The sequence below is a fragment of the Delphinus delphis genome, chromosome 10, assembly GCF_949987515.2.
Source record: "Delphinus delphis chromosome 10, mDelDel1.2, whole genome shotgun sequence".
Lineage (NCBI taxonomy): Eukaryota > Metazoa > Chordata > Mammalia > Artiodactyla > Delphinidae > Delphinus > Delphinus delphis.
The window spans coordinates 5,990,184-5,997,272 of NC_082692.2; positions in this window are offsets into that span (position 1 = coordinate 5,990,184).

The window sequence follows — 7,089 nt, forward strand, 5'->3', positions numbered from 1 at the left end:
TATAGATGGATGGAATAGAATAGAGAGTCCAAAATTAGACTCATGCATATATAGTCAATTGATTTCTGAAAAAAAGTGCAAAGACAGTTTAGTGGAGAAGAGAACTTCCTTCCAATAAATTGTGCTGGAACAATGGAATATCCACATGCAAAACAATGAACTTTGACCCATACCTCATATTATATGCAAACATTAACTCAAAAAGGATAACTAGACCTAAATGTAAAATCTAAAGCTATAAAACTAGAAGAAAACATAGAAGAAAAATTTTTGTGATCTTGGGTAAGACAAAGATTTATAGGAAATGATAAAAAAACATGATCTACAAAAGAAAAAAATGGTAAGTTAGGTTTCATCAAAATTAAAAGCTTCTGCTTTTTGAAGAACATTGTTGAGAAAATGAAGACAAGTGACACACTGGGAGAAAATATTTGCAAAATATGTATCTGATAAAGAACGTGTATCCAGGATATATGAGGAACTCTTAAAACTCAGCGACAAGGGAACAACCAAATACAAATCTTTCACTAGTGTGGTACACTTATTACAATTAATGTTCCAATATTAATACATTGTTATTAACTGTAGTCCACAATTTACCTTAAGCCTCACTCTTTGGTATGGATCTTCCATGGATTTTGACTAAAGTATAATGTATAGATCCACCATTACAGTTTCAAACAGAATAGTTTCATCTGTGCTTCACCTCTCCATCTTTCCTTTCCCTCTTCTCCTCCTCAACCCCTGGCAACCACTCTTTTTACCATCACTGTAGTTTTGCCCCAACATTACATTTTGAGCCAGAGATTTCATCACATTTTTAGGCAGATCTCTTTGTTTTTCTTAAAATGAAGAAAGAATACGTTCATGAAATTTAAGTTATTTTGCATAGTTAGGAAATGGTCACAGATTGAATTTATTCAGTTAGTTGTAGAGTTTTTTTCAAGGACCAGGTTGCATTTCCTACTCCCATTAACCTAGAGTGAATACGTCGTGGGTCAACTCAAGCTGTAGGTGGAAGAAAGGTCCTTGGGGATAAATGAGCGTCCAGATAAACCCAGAAGTACCCAAGAGGGACACGGATTTCTCTTGTCTGTCACCAAATTGCAACCAGCAATAGTGTCACTTGACCACATTCTAGCCATTTGATGGAAAATAATTTTTCCTCATAGATCAGGAGTCCACATGGGATAAGATCAAAGTTAAAAGAGAAATTCCCGTTTAACTGATGAAAGCAAGATATTTTTGCTAAGCCTCAGTTTTACGGGAAACAAAAAGAGGAGCCCATGTAGAAGCAGAGTGAATTGTGTGACTGATGGTGTGGAAGAGCATGGCCAGATGAAAGCTTAAAAAAATTAATACTTTTATAGTGCTTTATAGTTTTCTAAGTGTCTGTTCTCATATGTCCTTTGATACTAGTTATCTCTATCAGATGTGTTATAATATAGCTGTGTTTTAAGAGTTTGAAAATCTGTTTCTAAGAGTAATAGAGTGATCAGAAATGACCCTATAGTGAATATATAGCGGCGTTCCTCTTCTTTGCTTTAGTGAAATGCTTGAAAGTTTACTCTTTGTGCTGATAGTATGATTTGCTATTCAAAGACTATTTTAGTCTCAGCAGAGATGGAGTTTGCACATGCATTTTATATAACTATGGCCAACTCCCATGGGGCGGGGTGGTGGGTAAAGTATACGATTCATAGTAAGAAGTTGCTGCCTTTGAAATCACTTCCTACCATAATACTGGCCCCTTCATTACAGTGGTAATGGAGAGAAAGAAAGAAAGGAAGGAAGGAAGGAAGGAAGGAAGGAAGGAAGGAAGGAAGGAAGAAGAAAGGAAGGAAGGAAGAAAGGAAGGAAGGAAGGAAGGAAGGAAGAAAGAAGAAAGGAAGGAAGGAAGGAAGGAAGAGAAAGAAAGAAAGGAAGGAAGGAAGGAAGAAAGAAAGGAAGGAAGGAAGGAAGGAAGAAAGAAGAAAGGAAGGAAGGAAGAAAGAAAGAAAGAAAGAAAGAGAAAGGAAGGAAGAAAGAAAGAAAGGAAGGAAGGAAGGAAGGAAGGAAGAAGAAAGGAAGGAAGGAAGGAAGGAAGAAAGAAAGAAAGAAAGAAAAAGGAAGGAAGAAAGAAAGAAAGGAAGGAAGGAAGGAAGAAAGAAGAAAGGAAGGAAGGAAGGAAGGAAGGAAGGAAGGAAGGAAGAAAGAAAGAAAAAAACCGAAATGGCCACTTCAAGGGGAAATTAGTGCTTAGTTTCTGAGACTGCTTTAATGAATGGAAACACTGGCAGGATTTTACACTTAAATTGCAAAATGAAGAATGATAAGGCTAGTGTGTTAGATCTATCTTCTGAATGGAAAACACTTAATGCAACATGTGATGAAAAAGCATCTAATGACTGAATACAGCCCTACAGTCAAATACGGTGTCTTTGAAGAAGGGTTTAAAAAATAAATGGGTATATGTAGGTAGGCATGTGTGTGTTATATCCATTTAATCAGTTGCTACTATCATTAAGCAAAGGACCACGCTTTCTGCATGCACCCTTAGCTTGCTAAAGATACTCCAATAAAGAGAAGGCACTGTTAGAAGAAAATTTCATATTTTATTAAAAGTGTCTGATGCAGTCCAAAATGAAGAAATGGATCTTTTCCTGGAAGAGGAAAACAAGACTTAAGACAAAGCATTATAGGTTGGTCTAAGAGTCCCCATTTTTTAGAGATCTGTTGAGTCATCTTCCAAAGAACATGTTTTCTGTCCTCCCCTCCCATTTCCTCTTTCAGAAAACTGTTCCATCCTGAAATGTACTGTTCATACAGAAAGTGTACCAAATAAAAATACACAGCTCACTGCTTTCTTTCAAAGGGCATAATACAGTGTAATCACCACACAGGGCAACAGAACACGGCCAAGCCGTGTAAGCCCCTCCTGCAATCCTTCCTCCTTCCCTTGCCCCCCAAGTTCAGTTTTCTTTTATATTATCATTTCTTTGCTTTTCTTGACAATTTTACCATCAAAGCATGCATCCCTAGACATTATAGTTTTGTTTTGCCCTTGTTTTTTTGAATTTTGTAGAAGTGGAATCATACCGTTTATATTCTTTTGTATCTATGTCCTTTCATGCAACATTTTGAATGTGAAATTTATTCTTGTGGCTGTGAGTGGTGGTCTCTCACTTTCATTCCATTATATACATATACCACAATTTTTCCTACCCATTCTACTGTAGGTGACTCCTGTATCCGGATGGCTTTCAGTTTTTGCTTCTGTGGGCGATGCTGCCCTGAATATTCTTGTGTCTTTTTATATACGTGTGCACGTATTTCAGTTGTACGTGCCTGTGGGTGGAACTTCCGGTCACTGGTGTGCCTATATGCAAATTCGGTCATGCCAAATAGCTTTCTGGAGTGGCTTTGTCAGCTTACATCTCTGTCAGTGGCGTATGAGAGCCTTCCTCCACATGGTTGCCAATATCTCGTAGGCACAAAAATATACTTGTTGAACTATGTTTTCAAAAGCTTCACCACAGGGTTTCCCTAGTGGCACAGTGGTTGAGAATCCGCCTGCCAAAGTTCAAGCCCTGGTCTGGGAGGATCCCACATGCCGCGGAGCAACTAGGCCCGTGAGCCGCAACTACTGAGCCCGCGCGTCTGGAGCCTGTGCTCGGCCACAAGAGAGGCCGCGATAGTGAGAGGCCCACGCACCGCGAAAAAGAGTGGCTCCTGCTTGCCGCAACTAGAGAGAGCCCTCGCACAGAAACGAAGACCCAACACAGCAAAAATAAATTAATTAATTAATAAACTCCTACTCCCAACATCTTCTTTAAAACAAAAAACAAAACAAAACAAAAGCCTCACCACAATGAATGGAATAAATAGCAGGTTGAAGAGATGAAGAATGTGTTGAAAGATCAGACCGAGAAACTCTCCCAGAAATAGTAAAGAGATGGAAACCATGAAAGAATAGCCCAGGGATACACGAGACAGGAGTAGGATGGCCAACATCTAAAGGAGTCCCAGAAAAGAAAGAAAAAAATCAAACGGACCATTTCAGAAAGTTTGTAGAGATAATCCCTCTGAATTAAGAAAAAAAATTACTACTCATGCCTCAGTTTTTTGAGAAAGCCAAGCTGTTAAGAATTGAACGGGAGGGGGAAGGGTAAGCTGGGGTGAGGTGAGAGAGTGGCATGGACATATATACACTACCAAATGTCAAATAGCTAGCTAGTGGGAAGCAGCCGCATAGCACAGGGAGATCAGCTTGGTGCTTTGTGACCACCTAGAGGGGTGGGATAGGGAGGGTGGGAGGGAGACGCAAGAGGGAGGGGATATGGGGATGTATGTATATGTATAGCTGATTCACTTTGTTATACAGCAGAAAGTAACACACCATTGTAAAGCAATTATACTCCAAGATATAAACATATAAACATCTTATAAACATATAAAGATGTTAAAAAAAAGAACTGAGTGAACAAATAAACATATGCTAATAAGACTGATTTTCAGAATTTACGAAATACCTGGGACATTTAAAAGAATAAATCGCCTTATTCAGTGTGTGACTCTCAGCCTGTGTGTCTTTTCATTCGTACAAGTCCCGTAATGGTAGACTAGGCCCATCACCGCCCGCTGAGGTTGGCACTCTTCTGGTTCCCCAATTTTCCTGAATCCAACAATGATTCCTAGCTGTATAAAGATGGTTACCTGTCTGACTTTGACTACGGATGTGTTTGTAGGCATTTTATAATAAATTCCCCCTAGCCTTGCCCTGGTGGCATTGCATGGCATGAGGGATCTTAGTTCCCTGACTAGGAATGGAACCCGTGCCCCCTGCAGTGAAAGCATGGACTCCTAACCACTGGACTGACAGGGAATTCCTAGATAAACATTCTTAAGACATTTCAATTGACTTCTTTGATTTAATGACAGGTGTCAACATCAAAACAGTCCGAGATTTTATGATTTTGTGCTGTTTAGCAGAGAGATTGCAGAGAAACATTCTATCAAGTAAAATGTAGGTAGAAACTAGAGAAAAATGATTACTTGCTTTTATGAGTCTTCTCTGGACACATATACAATAACATATCCTACACAATTAAGATATGTATTAATGGTCATTTTCAGAACATACAAAAAGTCAATCCCCAAATGTTCATATTCTGTTTAGTCAGAAATGAAACACAATATACACTTGAATTGATCTGCTTTTCATTCCTTTCACTGTAACTGGCATTAGGAGAAAAAAAAAAGGGCAGCGAGACCTGCAAGGAAATCTATAACAATTAGACTCCAAGGTCTCATTCTATCGTTATCTATTGTGAATAATTATCCACGTTTTACATATTTCATCTATTTTAAATCTTATCAATCATGTCAAACTGATTAAAATGGTCTAATTATGTTTTAGAAAATTTGGGGGGTATCATAGGATTAAGATATTTAATAAAACACATTTTGTGATTAAAGTCTCAGAAGAATCCCTTAAGTGTTAAGCCCTACTTCCCGAAACCCCTGTAATACACAGTTCACTCAGAAGCAGCAGTAAATCACTGAAGTGAACGTTTTCTTCATAATGTCACCAGAAAATAGCATAAGGAGTATTCTAACTACATGCCATGAAATTAAAACAACAGACCATGACTGATAGGAAATTATGGGTTTATCTTACTTTCGTGAAGATTTTAAAAAAAGTAATATTTATGGAGAAAGTAATGAATATTAAATCTTTCATACATCTGCAATGATTAAAGAATTCACTTATGCCAGCAACTCTGCAACATGGTAAGATTTCTGTTCAGTTTGAACAAAGAGACTCAGAGAAGTTAAATAGGGTCAGGCCACACAGAATGGTTAAGTTTGAAAGCAAATGAAGGCAATCACGTGAAAAGTATTCAAATATTTTAAGATGTCCTGTTATTGGAAACATCCGGAGTTTGTAGCTAAGACCTCCACACTGAAGTGTGGTCCATGGACCAGAAGCGTCAGCGTCTCGTTGGTGCAATCTCAGGCCCCAAACCAATCCTACTGAATTAAAATCCTATTTTTAAAGAAGATCCTCAGGTGATTCACCTGCACATTCAGGTTTTAGAAGCACTACCATTGTGGGGAATTATAATTTTGAAAACTTAAGGCTAATGAGATACTCCAATGACTGGAAGGAAATCAACAGAGTTCATGTATTTTTGTGTAGAGATCATGGCAAATCCTCTCTAGAGTGGGTGTTCCTTAAGAGTGAGGGTTGTATTTGATTCTTTTGTGCATCCTAAGCATCTAGTATAATGCCTGGCTCACATCTGATGCAGTGAGAGTGAATGAACAAATGCTGTTAAAATAAAAATAGAGCAGTCAAGTCAGTGATGTTACAGTATTTGTTAAAAAGGTTGGTTCAATGGGCAAGTACAAGGACATTCAATAGGCACACATGAAAAGCAGAATATGTGCACATGAAACATTTTTGCCCAAACACATAGTGGAAACAAACTGTCATTTGCTTAATTAGGACGGAAGCACACAAAAAGTTCTAAGCATCACTCTGCTTTGCCTGATGACTTGATAACCGTGTCGTTTAAAGAGCAAATGTGACACTGGGATGCATAAATATTTTCATTATGCTAAGCCATATTGTTGGTTTATTATGCTGGTCAAATTTTACTAGAATTCTGCACTCATTGACCAAGGAAGCACCTAGAATATATAGTGGGTTAAAGACAAAAATCACTTTAGGAAATTAAGAGATTTAGATAACAGTTCAGAGAATGCTAAAAGATAAAAACATTAGTTAAGCCTAAAGCCTGCAGTGCAATCCTATTTGGAGTTGGTCAAATGTCACACATTATGGGCACAGTCCCCACAAGCCTGCTCTCACTTCAGAACCAGCTGCAAGCTCCGAGGCTCCCAGGCCACCAACTGGTTACAAATTTGGGGGCGTTACCACTTTCCCCTCAGGTTCCATACTTCGCTAGAACAACTCATAGAACTTAGGAAAGCGTTATACATTCCACTAGAGTTTTATCATAAAGGATACAAATCAGGAACAGACAAAAGAAGAGACCTGTGGGGCAAGGAGCATCACCCTCCTGGCACATCCGTGGGTACCTA